Source organism: Bos javanicus, chromosome 6, assembly GCF_032452875.1.
Source record: "Bos javanicus breed banteng chromosome 6, ARS-OSU_banteng_1.0, whole genome shotgun sequence".
NCBI classification, from domain to species: Eukaryota; Metazoa; Chordata; class Mammalia; order Artiodactyla; family Bovidae; genus Bos; species Bos javanicus.
The window spans coordinates 94181683-94200243 of record NC_083873.1 but is presented as its reverse complement, the minus strand read 5'-3'; the positions used below and the strand labels follow the sequence as shown (position 1 = coordinate 94200243).

At 39.0% G+C, this 18561-nt stretch overlaps 1 long non-coding RNA gene across 1 annotated transcript in view; it reads right to left on the bottom strand.

Moving 5' to 3' along the window:
* Positions 1 to 4943: 4943 nt before the first annotated feature.
* Positions 4944 to 18561, bottom strand: part of LOC133249758 (uncharacterized) — a 475012-nt gene continuing 461394 nt past the window's right edge. The window contains exon 3 of the long non-coding RNA XR_009737088.1: positions 4944 to 5166. This is a non-coding gene — a long non-coding RNA (uncharacterized LOC133249758). The remainder of the gene's footprint in view (positions 5167 to 18561) is intronic.

Sequence of the window (18561 nt, the reverse complement as noted above, 5' to 3'; positions counted from 1 at the left end):
CAAGAACACTGGAGTGGGTTGCCATTTCCTTCTCCAATGCATGAAAGTAAAAAGTGAAAGGGAAGTCGCTCAGTTATTCCAACTCTTCGCGACCCCATGGACTGCAGCCCACCAGGCTCCTCCGTCCATGGGACTTTCCAGGCAAGAGTACTAGAGTGGGGTGCCATTGCCTTCTCTGAAAGGATTATTACTTTATATAAAAAAGAGCTCTAACAAATAGTGTGAAAACATTAGTATCCTAACAGAAAAAAAAAAAAAAAACCTGGCAAAAGACAAAATCTAATGATTCAAGGGGAAAGTTAAATAAATATGAACAGGCAAACAATAAGAATTAAAGTAACTGTGAAAACAAGATTCTGTGTTTTATCAATACTCAATATTGTTGAAAAACTGAAATCAGCAATTTTAATCACTGCTGATAAATTTCATATCATATTTCTATAAAACAATTTTACTTCATGTACAAAGAACCTTTAAAAGAAGTCCATTGTCCTTGATGTGTTAATACTATTCCTAAGAATCTACTATAAGCTTTGTCCAAATTGCTCCAGTAAGGTATATTTACAGCATTACCTGTAATGGTTAAAATCTGGTAACAGTGAAAATGTCTAGTGGGTAAATAAAGAATGGTGATGCACTAGGCCTTAAAATGTTTAAAAACCTTATTTTCAGTATTATGAAATGTACCAAAAAGTTAAAGAAATCCTAAAGAAGGTATATAAAATTCTACATATGGTTTGAAGTCAATTTGTAAAAAAAGAAAAACAGGTTTCAAATTTAATACAAAATTGTATATGCATACATAAAAATATACATATATTTATCACATACACTTATTACAGATCTATTTACAGGTATTTTTGAGTTAGGACTTAGACTTCCTGAAAAAAACAAAGTACAGTGCAAAACAACTTTTTCATGAGCTAGAAAAAGAAAACATCTGTACCAACAAAAAACAGACTTTCACAGTGAGTTGCATGTATAAAAGGTTTATAAAGATGCAAGACTCTTAACAGGAAGAACAGAAGGAATCAATGACAAGAAAACTCAATTTATGGGCAAGCTATTTTTGTAATTGTTTGAGTTGCCTTCAGTCATAGGGTCTCTAATTATGAGTTCTATGCACTTCCTCATATTGAATATTTGATTTTTCTCTGGCTCTTATATCAGAGAAGGCAATGGCAACCCACTCCAGTACTCTTGCCTGGAAAATCCCATGGATGGAGGACCTGACAGGCTGCAGTCCATGGGGTCACGAAGAGTCGGACAGGACTGAGCGACTTCACTTTCACTTTTCACTTTCATGCATTGGAGAAGGGAATGGCAACCCACTCCAGTGTTCTTGCCTGGAGAATCCCAGGGACCATGGAGCCTGGTGGGCTGCCGTCTATGGGGTCACACAGAGTTGGACACGACTGAAGCAACTTAGCAGCAGCAGCAGCTGGGAAGTATGAGCTTCCCAGGTGGCACTAGTGGTAAAGAACCCACTTGCCAATGCAGGAGACATAAGAGACGAGGGTTGGATCCCTGGGTAGAAAGATTCCCTGGAGGAGGGCATGGCAACCTACTCCAGTATTCTTGCCTGGAGAATCCCATGGATGCAGGAGCCTGGCGGCCTACAGTCCATAGCGTTAAACGACTGAAGCCACTTAGCACACATACATGGCTCTTATATGGATAACAACTTCCCCAAATATTCTCCTAATATCTGTTCTCCCAAATAACCCATAATTATGCTTCAGGTCTTTAAAATCACTTCCTTCTGAAAGCCAAAAATCTGCCCAGAACAGGCCAATTCCCCTGTTTATACACTATCATCACACTTTTGGGCTTTCTTATAGCCCTTATCACAAATGTAGTTAAACAATTAAGTAGATGATTGGTTGCTTAATGCCTTCTTCCTTCTTCCCCACAACAGAAGTTCTATGAGTGTAGGGACCACCTTCATCTTGTTCACCACTCTTTCCCCAAGGCCCAGCAAGTAATAGGTATTCAATATTCAATACTATGTGCCAGGTACCCACAAGTATTTTAAGTACATTAACTCAGTTTATCTTCACAACAATCCTTTGAGGAAGATAATAAAATTATTGTCATCAAAAGAGGTGGCTCAGTGGTAGAGAATTCGCCTGCCAATGAAGGAGACAAAGGAGACATGAGACACTCAGGGGCATCGGGAAGACCCCCTGGAGCAGGAAACAGCAACCCACTTCAGTATACTTGCGTGGATATCCTATGGACAGAGGAGCCTTGTGGGCTACAGTCCTCAGGGTTGCAAAGGGTCAGACACAATTGAGCAACTGAGCACACAAAGAGGTGGAAACTGAGGCACAAAGACCCAAGATCCACAGCTAGTAAGTGAGGGGTCAGGATTCAAGTTCAGGCAGCCTGGCATCCTTAACCATGACCTAAGCCTCCTTATTACAGGTACCCCATAAATATTTGAATAATATTTAGAGAAATGAATGAGGGAATACATAAGCAATAAAATGTGTATTTGCTATGAATTAAGCACCAGCAGAGACATGTCCTGTAACAGCTGTAGCTCATCATTTCATGGTCACCTGACCATAATAGATGCATACGACTCCAATCCTATAATGGAAATACCAAGAACAAAGCTCCATAGACATCCTCATTAGAAATTCAATTATAATGATTTCTTTAGAATAATAGACTATTTGAGGCTTTCAATTTCAATGATAGGAATCTGAAATGAAAAGATTTGGAGTAAAGGCGTAAATGGTTTTATGATACATATATGCATCCACTCTAATTATAACAACTGACCAGCCAAAAAGCTCTCCCTTTTTTGCATGCTCTTATTTCCTGTTGAAATCAGCTTTGAAAGAGGGTCTGTAATTGCAAACAAGTTGTGCAGAATAAACAAGCCATTATTGTAATGAGGATGATTCTTGCCGAGGATTATTTTTAAAAGCCAAATTATAGATTCCAGTCTAAATTGTATCTTTTTTTGTCACTTGCTTTCAAATTTGGTTCTTATTTGCATTTGCCTGACCCTCTAGTTGGAGCACAAGTTCACAGAGCCTCTTCTGAAACTATAATGAGCTTAGGTAATAACCACCACATAATTGTGTTCAACTGCATACAAGTGTTTACTTTCTACTTTGTGCGTCTGCCTTTGAGATTTTTGAGATGCAATTATGCATTGCAAAATTTGCAACTTGCCAACCTTGCTTGGACTATTTTTGCTATGTTTCACATTTAAACTACTTAAGTGTATAAGTAGAGGTATAAAACAGCCAGGTTTTCCAGACTAGAAAATTGCTGTTGCTTAAATGGCAGAATTTCTGCTCTGTGGTTTCCTATTTCCATGCCTTGCCTCAGCTACATATCTTTTTAACCATCTGTTTCTTTCTGGCGACCAGTGACAGGGAGGCAAGCAACTGTATCCACATTACTATGTGCTTTGACATCTGGTATCTAAATCCAACCATGGTATTTATCTGTGAATTGTTTAAATATAAGATCATATTAGTTACACTTGCAGATTCCTCTTCATTAACATCTTCAACCCTGCTAATGCCTGGAATTGCATTCCATTTCCCACAGAGAAAGAATATGCATGTTTTCCTGCAGGTTGCATAGAATCTGGGTACGTGAATATAAGATTTTTTTTAAGTAGCAAAATACTCTACATATGAATTAAAATTGTAAATTTCAGATATGTTAGAGGGAAGTTCAACAGACATCGGAACATGCACATGCTTTCAAGTATTCCCAAGACTGCTCTTGAACAAATTAAAAAACTCTGTAGAAATGGTGACTATGACATATGCATATTTTATTGGACAAAAATACTGCTGGCCCAGGATCATTCGGAAAATTATGCTGTTTTTTTCCTAGAAGAGAAGAATGCAGTACTTTCTTCTCTTCCCCCTGTGGCTTAAAGTGTGCATTTGGGAAATGGCTAACTAACGTCAGGGTATAGTAGGATATCCCAGAGCTCAGTAGAAACCAAGAGACAGGGGAAATAAAACAATGGATTTGGTATTATTAGCACCATTCACAACACAGTTAACAAATAATGGTCGTAATCTTTTCATAATCCGTTAATTCTTCTTACTATAATAATTGTTGACTTCCATGTTCAGCTAAGATCACTTGATAATTAAAGTGAGTCAGGAGCAATTCAGCTGGAAAGAATAATTCTGCATTAAAAATTACCTCAGAAAAAGAAGGATAATTTTGGTAGCTTCTCTGAGACACAAAAGGAGAGACAGGAAACTGATCCTCCCTCCCTCCACCCACGAAAGAGCACAGATTTTACCTTGACCATTAGAAGCCTCTTAAAACAAGTTCATTTTCATTTCTCGTTTCTCTCCTGTCTTACTCTCTTAAAGAAGTGATTGTGATTATCATTGCAGAAAGCAGACATGACATCTGTTTAACAAACTGCCTGAGAAATACTTTGCAGGTCTATGGAAAATTATTTAAAAAGCAAAAATAAAGTAAAGCAGCAACATATTTACTAGTTCCTTCAGCTGAAGCTAAATTCCCTTTAAATTTGCTTAAAGGTATTGTAATTACACTGCATAATCTTTCCTACCTACTGCCCTACACTCTTTATAAGCCTACAGAAATTAAATTCATTTTTGATGACTCAGCTCAAATGTCACTTTGTCCATGAAGTCTTCCTTGTCTCTCCTAGATTAGGCACTTCAACACAGCTTTCTTTTGTACTCTGAAATGCCTGTATTATACTGCATATTCCTCTATCAAAGTCCTTATGAAAGTGTGTTTAGGTCATTGGCTTGTACAACAGTACCAACCAACTCCTGCCTTAACAAAGCAATGGAGCAAACCCCAAAATACCAGTGGCACAGAACAACAAGCATTTATTTTACTCATAGACCCACGGGTCAGCTGGGTGGTCTGTTTCACGTGTTCTTGGTTTTTCCTGTGGTCATGTATGGATGTGAGAGTTGGACTGTGAAGAAGGCTGAGTGCCAAAGAATTGATGCTTTTGAATTGTGGCGTTGGAGAAGACTCTTGAGAGTCCCTTGGACTGCAAAGAGATCCAACCAGTCCATTCTGAAGGAGATCAACCCTGGGATTTCTTTGGAGGGAATGATGCTGAAGCTGAAACTCCAGTACTTTGGCCACCTCATGTGAAGAGTTGACTCATTGGAAAAGACTCTGATGCTGGGAGGGATTGGGGACAGGAGGAGAAGGGGACGACAGAGGATGAGATGGCTGGGTGGCATCACTGACTCGATGGACGAGAGTCTGAGTGAACTCCGGGAGTTGGTGATGGACAGGGAGGCCTGGCGTGCTGTGATTCATGGGGTCGCAAAGAGTCGGACACGATTAAGCGACTGAACTGAACTGAACTGATGTGCTGTCCAGGCTAGGTAGGAGTCAAGACAAGGGGAAGTTCTTCTTAAGGTAATGGAATTACAAAGGCATAAAAGAGCAAGAAGAATTATGTGAGCCTCTTAAACCTTGGCTCAAAACACTTTTTCCATATCTATTTGGCCAAAGCAAGTCACGTGGCTAAGCCCAAAGTCAGAAGAGAGAGGAGTACACTCCATGCATTATGAAACCATGGTGAAAATGTGGATGCAGGGAGGGAGTGAAAACTCTGAAGCCAATAATTGAATCTGCCACAACGCTAGTACGGCAAGTGTCACACATTCAATAGTGATTTGTTGGATGAATTGAATGAATGAACAAACTGAAAAATTCAGAATAAATCCAAAGTTGTCAAAATAAAATATACCTTTAAATATATATGTATTTGAGTGTTTAAATCTTCCTCACTAAGCTTTGAGTTATACATTAAAACTTATTTAGACTTCAGTGCCTTATTAGTTTTCTATTTCTGCTGTAATAATTGCCACAAATATAGTGGCTTAAAACAATACATATTATCTCACAGTTGTGAGACCAGAAGTGTGAAATGGATCTCATTGGGCTAAAATCAAAGTGTTGGAAAGACTATATTCATTTCAGAGACTCTGAGAGAGAATTCATTTTCTTGCCTTTTTCAGCTTCTAAAGGCTGCCCACATTCCTTGGCTCATGGCCCCCTTCCATCTTTAAAGCCAGCAAATGTCAATCAAGTCTTTCTCACATTGCATCACTCAGATGCTTTTCTGCCTTCCTCTTCCATTTTCAAAGGCCATTTGATTACAGTGGGCTCAATCAGAAAATCCAGAATAATCTCGTAATTTTAAATTCAGCTAATTAGCAACCTTAATTTAACCTACACCGTCATTTTCCTTCGCCATTCCCGGTTGGTACAGTGGTAAAGAATTCACCTGCCAACGCAGGAGATACTAGAGACTTGGATTCAATCCCTGAGTCATGAAGATTGTCTGGAATAGAAAAAGGCTAACCTACTTCAGTATTCTTGCCTGGAAAATTCCATGGATAGAGGAGCTTGACAGGCTACAGTCCATGGGGTTGCAGAGTTGGACATGACTGAGTGACTGAGCATGCACACACAATATGTAACCCAATACATTCACAAGTTCCATGCGGAGCGTATGGACATCTTCAGTTGAGGGGGGCCATGAAAAGAATTATTTTATCTACCTCATGGCCACAACATATTATAATAGAAAAAGCACAGATCCAGGAAATAGTTTTAGTTTGAGTCCTAAGACTAGACAGAAATAGTAAATTGGACGTGTGTGCAAACTGAGCTGCTTCAATTGTGTCAGACTCTTCATGACCCTATGGGCCATACCCAGACTTCTCTGTCCATGGGATTCTCCAGGCAAGAATGTTGGAGTGGGTTTCTATGCTCTCCCTCCAGGGGATCTTCCTGACCCAGGGATCCAACCTACATCTCCCACATCTCCTGCATTGGCAGGTGGGTTCTTTACCACTGAGCCACCTGGGAAGTCCAATAAATTGCACAAGTCCCTTCAAATTTCAGTTGTTTCTGGTGGAATGAAAAGGTTGTCCTAGCTGATCTCTATGTTCCTCCCAACTCAAATTCCCTTGATTCTATGACTATAGTACATCTAATTAGACTTGAGTGTTATAAGATATCAAAGGCTAATTCATCATCATAAAAAAAGAGGTAAAAGCTTAGCAGCATTATGGGAACACAGAGGAGGGTCATTCATAATTCTCTCTGGGTGGCCATAGAGGACTTCATGGAGGAGATGAGATCTGAGCTTATACGCCTTTGGAGTGTCAGAACAAAGGCAATCCAGGCATGGAAACCAATGTGGAGGACACAGGCATTGAAAGGGCATCAGTTGTATAAGACATGGGGTGTGCGGAGAATGGAGAGAAATTCCATGTGGACAGAGCTATAAATGTACAGGGGAAGAGGCTGGAAGTCTAGAGTCAGGCCAGATTGCAGTGACTTCGGTAGGCAAAGGGAAGACATCAGTAACTTTTTTTAAATCAGAAAAGCAGCAACATAGTAAGTTTTGCATGTTTCAGAAAGATAATACAGGAAGAACAATTTTCTTAAAGATCTAAAAATCCAAAAAAAAAAAAGAGGAAAGAATAACACATTTTTTGTGTCTAAGCTTACTATTGTTTTTCATGTGTAAAAACACTCATTTGTTTAGAATAAAAACATATTTCAAACTTACCATTTAAAAATAGATTAGATAAACAAAGTAAGATTAACCATATAAATAAGGTTTAGAGAATTAAACTTTCTACCCCACTCAAAAGTGGCCACTGGCTATATTTGCCGAGCTCTACTGACAAATCTTTCTTGAGAGTCTAATCCTGTAACTATCCCCTTGCTGCATGTGCTTAGTCACTCAGTCGTGTCCGATTCTTTGCAGTCCTTTGTACTGTAGCCTGCCAGGCTCCTCTGTCCATGGGATTTTTCAGGCAAGAATACAGGAGTGGGATCTTTAGGCAAGAAGGGTTGCCGTTTCCTTCTCCAGGGGATTTTCCCGACCCAGGAATCAAACCTGTGTCTCCTGCTTTGCAGGTGGATTCTTGACACTCTGAGCCATCAGGAAAGTTCTCTAATCCTACAGGTTCCTGTTTATTCCCTGCTATTTAGTAAGTTAGCAAAATCCAAAGCTCTGGGATATTTAATTGCCAATTTAATTAAATTTCTCTCCTCATCAGAAGCACTGAGATCTTGAATGATCAGAATGTGCTATTCCTATTGAATTTCTCACTTCACTAAAGAAATGTTTTCTTCCTTGTCTCTCCTTCCTTGTAGTTCTCCAATGTGCCAATCTTGCTCCCACTTCAGGGTGGTGTGGGGAGGGGAGGTTCACCTTGCTATTTCTCTCTCAACTGACAGCAGAGTGGTGTCCAGGATGGAGTCACTCAGGACCCTCTTGAGACAAGCCATTTGGACTCAAAGATGACTTTATCACTTACTTGTGCACTATTAAGTTCCTTAACTACTCCATGTCTTAGTTTCTCCATCTGTACAATAAGGATAAAAATAATACACACTGCAAATGATTATTATAAGCATCTGATGAGTTATTATTTATAAAAGGCTTAGAAAACAGGCATCATGTAAGTATTTATCAAAGACATACCCCAGATTGTCAGGTATGTGAGAAATACTAACTCCATACTTCCTTAAGCTGCTAGAGTATGATTTTCTGATCCTTAGAGCAGAACATAATCTTAATTAATACATGTGCCACCTAAGGCCTTTCAAAACCTGGCCCTTTACTTGCTTTCTAAGCTCATTCCTCATCCCTCTCTCCACTCCTTTTGCCTAAGTTTCCAGAATCACACTATTGAATTGCCCATTTATCCTTAGAGACCCACTCTGCACCTTCAATGTCACCTCATGCAGAAAGACTCTTAACTCACTCATCACTCTATGTTGCAATGATTTCTTTAGAGGTAAGTTCCTTTAACTAAAGTGCTCATTCCTTCAGAAGAAGAATTGAGTCTTTGGGGCTTATTTTCAATGTCTGGTACAGAACTGCAGCAGCATGATTAATTTATGAGTAAATGTTGAATGAACGAAGGCATCACTATTCTGATTCTTGCCTTCAGGTCATTAGGATTAGGTTATTAGCAGTTCAGTCTGTGCTTTTACAGTAAAATATGAAGAAAGCACAATGTGGTCAATGTTTTAAATTACCATATCCCTTTTGTTATCTGAAATTTTATTCCTGTATTTGAATATCTCTTCAAATACAGGTTGTTGTGTGTGTGTGTGTGTTTTAATGACTTAATATATTAGGCCAAACATGAATAAGATGTTTACTTTGAAATATTTTTGCAAAATCTCATCTTTGTAATTCAAAAAGAATAAGACCTTTACCCTTATGAACAAATTAAGTTTTGTTCTTTAGTTTTGCAATTCAGAGAGGAATAACTTTCAAGTGTCTTTTATGTTTGAAACTAGGCTTTTCCTCAAATTATAAAATACCAGTATCAAGAGGGCAAATGATAAATACTTTATGTTTGAGTATATTTACTAAGTACTTTGTTTGATGTACTTCACCTATGATAATTTAACTGTCTTTTTACTACCCATGTCAATCACAGTATCCAGCTCACTTGAAACCTTTTTATAAAAGGTGTTTTTTTTTTATAAAAGGTTCTCTGCAAGTCTTCTATAATTTTCGCATTTATAACTACTGCTACTGCTCTCATCAAGGCTTCTACATCACCCCCACCTCCTCTCTTCAATTCATAAAGTCCTTGCTCCATTGATTATTTCTCCTCTTTTCTGTATCTTCAAACTTATCCTTTCCATTAACTCCTACTTCTCTACAAATTTTGTCTTGGTTTGGAATCCTTAAACAAGGAATCAACTGCAAGTATTTTATTTGGGAGGTAATCCCAAGAAAGAGAGAGGGGAATGGCAACGTGACCCTTTTTATAGGGCACTCAATAACTGGTCTTCTTGATTCTGGTCTTGAGTCCCTCCCATCGGTTGTTCTCACTACTACCAGAATAATCTTTATAAAATGTGTAATCATCTCCTGCACAATATCCTCCATGTTTCCCATCACCCACCAGGTGTAAGGGAAGCTGATCTGAAAGACCCTTTCCAACCTCTCTCTGCCTGTCTTTCCAGTTGTATGTCCTGTTACTTTCTCATCAAGCCATATGGCAGCTCTCTAACAAGCCATGCATTCTTATACGAACATTTGTCTGTGCTCTTATCTCCTCCTACAAGTGGACTCTAACACAAATTTTCAAGTTTGCAATAGTCTTTTATTTCCCCTACGTCTTCACACTTCTCTAGGTAAACTTATGATCAGTCCCCACCACACTTAAAAGTCCAGCTCAAGCCCACGGCATTGTTATTGCTTATCCCAGGTCTACGTGTTATACACCTCCCAACCTCAATATTGTAAACCAGCCCGTGAAAACAAGCTTTCATTTAACAATTAACTGAGCTACCACAAGTGCACAGCTACAAGGATGAAGAGGACACAGGCCTGACTCAAAGAGCTTTTATTTGGAAGTATAGTATTTTGGGGGCAGAAAAGTTTTCCCTTCTTCCTTTTTAGGTTCTTTAGCTGGCCTAAGGCAATGGCAAGCCACTCCAGTACTCTTGCCTAGAAAATCCCATGGATGGAGGAGCCTGGTAGGCTGCAGTCAATGGGGTCGCTACAAGTCGGATGCGACTGAGCGACTTCACTTTCATTTTTCACTTTCACACACTGGAGAAGCCAATGGCAACCCACTCCAGTGTTCTTGCCTGGAGAATCCCAGGGACGGCAGAGCCTGGTGGGCTGCCATCTATGGGGTCGCACAGAGTCGGACACGACTGAAGCGACTTAGCAGCAGCAGCTGGCCTAAAAAATAATTTAACATAAGACAGATCAGAAGAAAACCAAACTTCCTACTTACAGAAGCCCCATAAAAATATGATACTTCCCTTATAGTCTGGTAATTGAGGTTTATATACCATCCTAAATGAAGAAGAGGGGAGAGGTCTGGGGCTTCAAATGGGAGGAGGGCAATTCATGGGAAGATGAGGAGCGTAAACATTGTAAACCGTTTGCCATGCCATGCAGAGAAGTCTTTCTGATATAAAAAGTTATCTCTGGTCAAAGCTCTCTTTCGGCACAGATTGCCTGTCTAAATTATTTTAAATAGTTAAAGGAGAGGTGAAAAGCTCTTCCTGCATCTGTTGGGCCTTGCCTGTCTTTCTTTTCATTCTCTTTTGGCTGTGTTAGGCCTTCGTTGCAGCACGTGGGCTTCTCTCTAGCTGCAGCGCACAGGTTCTAGTTGCCCCACGGCATGTGGGATCTTAGTTCCCTGATCAGGGATCAAACCAACACCCTTCGCATTGGAAGGTGGATTTTCAACCACAGGACCACCAGGGAAGTTGCCGGGCCTTGACTGTCTGTAGCTTGAGATAATCCACACACTCAAGCGGCACATTCTGGGATGGCGTATCCTGCTCCCCAGCAGTATAAATGCAGGCAATTTTAAAACCAGGTGTAGAGCTACACATTTCATAAATGAGATGCAGCTACACAATTGTAGGAGTTCACAGCAGGAAAAGACGACTGTGGCAATAAGTTTTAACTTTCCCAAACAGTACCTATCTTGGATTTTTTCCAACTTTGACTTGCTCTTAATACTCAAAAATTCCATGGAAGAAAATATCTTTATTTAGGTAAAAAAAAAAGACTTGTTGGGTTGTCTTAACTATGATTTTTATGGTTACTCTCTGAGGCTCATTTTATGAATCCAGACTTTTTTTCTGTGTTTATTTCCATCAGTGTGACTTCATCACCAAGGAAAATCATTTATACTTTCATTCATTAAACATTTGAGAATCTACTATGCAAAATAAACTATACCGAGACTAATCATAGGAACAATAATAAATTGCTTTCACCAGTTTTACATCTTTGAAGGGCAAAAATTTTCATCATTAACAATTGTGGCTGATTTTAACTAGAAGTTTGTGCCTTTATATTGCTATTTTAACACTCTTGTCTGCCCTTAAAGACAGCTCATTTTCATTGTTCTAGCTTGCTATTTCAATGACAGCTTTGTAGCATTCAAAATAAGACTGAATACCTAGACTAATTTTAGATGAACGAAAGGGAAAAAAGTAAACAGATCCAAAGAAAGGGAAGAAAATTCATTACAAAGAAGGCATAATCTATATTTAATACTATGTTTCTTTCTGTTAATGCATTTTTTCACAATTATTTCTTAGTATCAACTCGTAGAAGCAAGTTCAATTTGCTTACTGCATGAATGGTCTGCACTTTAAATACTGGAGTTTCGGAAAATAAACACACCTTAAAAATCCTTGCCAGTAAACACAAAGCAAAAAGTCCTCAGTGACACAGCTGGAAATACAGACTTTCCATACTTAATAGACTCTGGTTAACATTTTACAACTCAAGAGTAACTGTCATATGAGCTCAGCATTTCAAAAAGCCATGGTCAGTGAGAAGAACTAAAATGTTACTTTTCTCCACGCAGCATTTTTGTATTCTTTATTTGTCTTGAATAATATGAAATGCTGCAGTTACCCTGTAATGCCTATGAACTGAGTTATTAAATAAATGACTGCAGCCCTGGGCAGCAGTGGGCCATGACACTCACAATGCAAATTCAGCTGGATGGATGAGCCTGGCACAGGACATCCTCATTGGGACGTTTGTTAGCCTCACTTTACAACTGTCAGAAATGATATCTGTTATTCAGCCAGACCCAGGCTCTGAGAAAGAATTCTATGGCAATTGATGGTAAAACACAGAAAATGATCTGAGAAAAAGCAAACCTATTTGAAAAGCTGACAAACCAAGTGGCGTAAATAAATATCAATACTTCTTAGAGGATTAAAATGTAATACTAAGTAATAATTATAGATCAGAGTCAGGCAAAGGAAAGGCATTCAACTTTACCTAAAAGAGTTCTGCGACAGTTTTCTATACTAGTCCCCAAGTCACACATTTGTTTCTAAGCCTGTACTATATCTCCATGAGTTACTCAAGTATATAAAGACCCCTGCTCTCATTATGCTCCTCTGGCATTATTGTGAGTATGTCCATACTCAGGGAAAATTAGAGGCCTCTCAGATACTCCCATGTATTCCAGATAATTTAGGGACTCAGATGGTAAAGAATCCCCTAAAGAACGGCATGGCAACCCGCTCCAGTATTCTTGCCTGGAGAATACCCATGGACAGAGGAGCCTGGTGGGCTACCATCCATGGGGTTGCAAAGACTTGGACACGACTGAGCAATTCAGTACAGCACAGGAAAGAGAAGATACCGCCTTACAGAACAGAAACTGACTTGTCACTGGCCCACCAAGACCTCTCCATCCTTGGAACTCCTATACAGTTTTTATCTCCATTTGACAATATCTCTCTCTTCATCGTCTTATCATTTGTATTTCCCCCTCCCCACTTGGAATCACAATTTCGGTACACATGACAATGCGACTCTTCACTTCTCTGGCTCAGTGCTTAAAATAGTGTTGTGCACTGATTGGTTTTTAAGAAATAGTTGTTTAAAATCTTTAATAAATAGATGTTCAAAGTATGGAAAACCATGTGATGCCAGATTGGCAACCCCAGTGTCCACAGTTCTTCCTCTCCAAGGAGGCCAGCTTGCCCCCGAAGACTTTATTTTCACTGTTAAATGTAAAAGCAGTGTTACCCTTGCATCTGGTAAATTAAATATCAACTCAGACATTTCTGTTAACAGAAAGAATCTTGCCAACAGTTTAGAATTCCTGAGTCATTCTTTAGGTGTTCTGTCTTCAAAAATGTTTACCTTTCAATTTGGATTCTTCTTCAACACTTAATATCAGTACCACGCTTGCCATGCTCAACAGGTATTTTCTTAGTATATTCATAGTCTTTTAGGGCCTCCCTGATGGCTCAGAAGGTAAAGAATCTGCCTGCAGTGTGGGAGACCTGGGTTCAATCCCTGGGTCAGAAAGATCTCCTGGAGAAGGGCATGGCAACCCACCCCAGTATTCTTGCCTGAAGAATTCCATGGACAGAGGAGCCTGGCAGGCAGCCCATGGGGTCACAAAGAATCAGACATGACTGAGTGACTAACACGTCCACATTTCATAGTCTTTTAAAAGAAATTTCACTACTTCAAGGGGTGTGCGGGGGAGGGGGGGCGGGGGGGGGGGGAGAGCCTTTTTAAAAACGCGTGGGCTTGTAGCGTTTTCAGCGCAGTGTTTCCTGAACAGCCAATGACCTGAAATATCTTCACATGGATCCTATGAAACCTTTAGCAAGACATTTCTCAAGAAAATGGCACCCCAGAAACACATACATGTGTGAGGACACACACCACTCACACACAAAACACTGTTTTAATAGCCAAGGGCACTTTGGCACAATGTGGGGCGGTGGCTGTCAACATAAACAGATGGTCAAAGAAGTGGGCAAACACTTCGAGTGAACTAGTTCCATAAATGGAGTTTTTTATTTCATTTTAAATGCCATACTTACTTAACCAGCTTTCAGACAAGATGATACATGTAGCCAGTTGGAAACAGTTCCCTGCCAGGCTTCTGTGTTTTTATGACAAAATTAAAAGTCCACAGATGGAATAACTCAAAGCTAATTCTTACAGAGTTTGTTTAGTTAGAATGGGGGCGGGGAAAGGAGAATACCATATTGCTTCAAATTAAAGCCACATCTACAAAATAGGAGGTTTTTAATTAGGAAGGGTAGAAACAGCTTTTTAAAGAAATACCAAGTCTTGTTTTTTAAACGAGAATTATTATTTATCCATTAAAATAGCAACCTCCCCCAAAGAGTTTGAGGATCATCTAAAAGATTCCTGATTCCAAGCTCAGCCCCCAAACATCTCAGCATCCTCTCAATCAGTTCTTTGAAAAATATCAGTTTGCCACTTCAGCTATCTTCTAAATATATACAGTCTTTGCATCCCGACTTCCCTAGTCATTAAATTTCAAAATCCCAGAGAAAGACTTCTGCAAGTGAGCTATAGGAAGAGAGGTGCTAAGAGAAGATGTAGAGGAGACCACTGTCTTGGCATGGTGCATTCTTTGAAAGATTTTCAAGTCTGTTAGAGTATTGAGCTGGTTCTTTTCATGAGGAAATGAAATAGAACTGATGTTTTGCCTAACATGGTAGCTCATGTATAAAAGCATGAAAAGCATACAATATTGCCTATTGGGTAAGAAAGAAAATAAAAAGAGAGAACCCAAATTGAAAGAAAAACTATGTAAATGGAATATGTTCCCTAATCTTTCAATTTAAAAACAAACCTAGGCATATAAAATTCAATTACAAAAACTAAGCTCTACAAAGAAATTTTCTCTACAGTTTTTCAGTGTAACAAGTATCCATTCAGAAGTCCCAAAGCAAATTTTTAAAAAGATGTAACCAATAAAATCATTATATGGGTCTACATAATATAAAAAGAAGTTGTTTTCATTTATTACCAATTGACTGATTTCACCTGATAGAATTGACTTGCGAGTTTCGGGTAAATCTAAGCGTCTACTTTATATACAGGAAGTAAACATATATCAGCTTCTATTTGTCTTCTAGAAATACATGTCCTTATTTCCACAAAAGACATTTTTCAGTGCCAAAGGTGGTGGCAGAAAAATTCTTAGCAAAAAACAATGTTCAACATTTGCTAGGAAACAGCTGGTCTTCTTCCAGAAGACCACTCAGCGGCCCTAGACTCATGGAACCCGAGCAAGCCAACCAATGCATATACTAAGACCCTAAAAAAGCAAAATGAATCTCTTTTCACTACCAGGCATCCAGCAATTAAAGCCAGGGATTCTCAAGTGTTCACGACCACAGATAAATGGTGAATAGAACAGAGCAAATCCCAACTTCCACGTTATTCACTGAAGGATTTACCTGTGACTGCAATTTCTTTGAGGAGGAAACTGGTCTTGTTATCTGATGTTCCCTGTTTTTCATCTGATTATCTTTTATGTTAGGAATTCTTTTTCATCATCTTTTAAAAACTTCTCTGCCATTAAAAAGGGGCTGTTTCTTCAATCTTCACTCAACTGTTTAAGGAAATCACTGCAGGACTACCTGAAAATTAGCACTTCTCTCAATACAATATGGACTTCATCAAAAGAAGTTGCCATATTCCACTGCCTATTTGAAAGTGTTCTGCAGACTTTAGTTTGCCAGAAATGGTAGACTTTGGATATGTTTTGATTGTTAAAGAAGCATCGGGTCTTTAAATCAAAGAAGCTATCTCTGTTTTCTGTGGCTTTTAATAGGAAAGCAAAGATACAGAGAATGTGAAAGTCCAGTATTTTGGATACTGACAAGTAAGTGTTGTCTAACTAGAGTTGATTTTAAGCTGTGAAAGTCAAAACTTTGTACACCACTGTTTCTACAGAGTCAAGAACAGGGCTTGGCCCAAAGTAGAAGCTCAATAAATATTTGTTGAATATTGATCAAACAACTGAACAAAGGATTTCATAAAGATATGGTACTATAAAACCATAGCTTATATTTGGCTCTAAGAATTTTTGGCAGTTAAGCAGATAACAGAGAAAGTATTTAGCTTCTGTCTAGAGAGTAGTTTGTACACCACTGTTTCTAGAGAGCCTGGAATAGGGCCTGGCACATAGTACAAACTCAATAAATATTTACTGAATATTGATCAAATAAATGAATTGAAAGTATTTAATAAAAAATTATACTATAAAATCAGAGTCTATATTTGGCTCTAAGATTTTTTGGCAGTTAAGCAGATAACAGAGAAATTATTTAGCTTCTGTCTATAGAGTAGCTATTGGCATCAGTTATTGAAAAGCACTCTATTATTCTTTCTCAGCACAAATACATCCATTAGAATGATGAGTGAAGTGCTCATTAGTCAACCCGAATACTAAAAGTGGTGGAGGCTAGTTCACTCAAAGCCTGACCTTTCCAAACATTTTGCTTCTTAAAAAAAATAGACAACATTTCCCTCCCTAATCTTCCCTTTTTGATCCTCTGGCTAATTGGGGAGCAATCTCTCTTTTAACTTTGCCAAATATTGCAGACTATTTTCAGTAAATGTCAGCATAAATTGAAAGCAACACTAACATGGTAGATGTGTTTCATTTTCTGATCACGTGTAACAAACTTAGTCTTTGCTCTTGTTCTTCCCCTATTAGTATTGATTTTCCAAGTTGATAATGGATGGCAGAAAAAGACTCATTGAAACACTCTCACCCTTTGGCCTTACCAAGAGCTTAATTGTTGCCATGAATACACAATGGAGATTTTTAAATACCTTTAAAATAAGCATTTATGCTACTATTCTGATTGTACTGTGCCCTCATTATCCTTATATTTAATATTGCAGAAATGATGAATTTAACATGCTGGTGAAGCAAGGGAAAAACAATAGGTCTGTGATCTCTAATTTCCTTTATCCGGAGGACAAGTTCTGTCCCAGAAGTTATTGCTTGTAACTCTGGATACATCCTTTAATTCCTCTGAACCTTGATTTTGTCTCTAAAAATGGGTTACTACCTAGCTCATGGCACTTTTTTAAGGATTAATTCAGAAAATATATGAAATTACCTGAGATATGTTTAAGTACTTCCATTCAGAGCTTTTGGAGTATGTGACAAAATTGTGAGAGTATTGGCAAGTAAGCCTCAACAAAAGAAGTACATTTTAGAAAATAAATCCTGTACTAGGCACAGATTAAAGTGGCTAAGTCACTCATACCAACTTCAATTCTACATTTTAGTGTAATATTGGTTATATCCTAAGTGTTTTAACCTTTTTCCTTTTTCAAAAGCAGGCAAAACAAGAGGATACAGAATCAAGAACAGGTTAGAGAGCTTCAAATCAGCAGCACAAGGTCAGAGACTAATAAACCACATGAACGTTAACCAAGAAACTTAACTATAATGTGCCCCTGGAGTAAAATTCTCCCTTAATGGAAACCACCTTATGGTCTTTCAGTCTCCTACCTGTTCACTGTAGTCAATCATGACCACAGCATGTATAATTTCTTTCTGGAACTTTCTAAGGAGTGAAAGAAAATCACTGAGAACCGTAGTCAACTTTCTACTCCAAGCCTTCCGGGGGAGGGCACGAGTCCACCAGCTGCCAGCCAGCAGAGCCTGGGCTGAGCCACCCACACAGCCCCAGCAATGGATCACAGGAGAGTCCCCAGTTTACGAGACACAGCTGGTGCCTCCACAGTCACATTGCCTTCCTCTTTACCCAGGAGAAAACTGAGGACTAGACAAGAGGGCACAGGTTGCTGAGGACAGAATCTGGACACAAGGGCATAAATGTCCAATGCATAAATTAAGACCCTAAAAAATCAAAATGAATCTCTTTTCACTACCTGGCATCCAGCAATTAAAGCCACATCCTCCGTCAGTTCAGTTCAGTTCAGTCACTCAGTCATGTCTGACTCTTTGCAACCCCATGAACTGCAGCACACCAGGCCTCCCTGTGCATCACCAACTCCCAGAGTTTACCCAAACTCATGTCCATTGAGTCGGTGATGCCATCCAACCATCTCATCCTCTGTTGTCCCCTTTTCCTCCTGCCTTCAATCTTTCCCAGCATCAGGGTCTTTTCAAATGAGTCAGCTCTTAGTATCACGTGGCCAAAGTATTGGAGTTTCAGCTTCAACATCATTCCTTCCAATGAACACCCAGGACC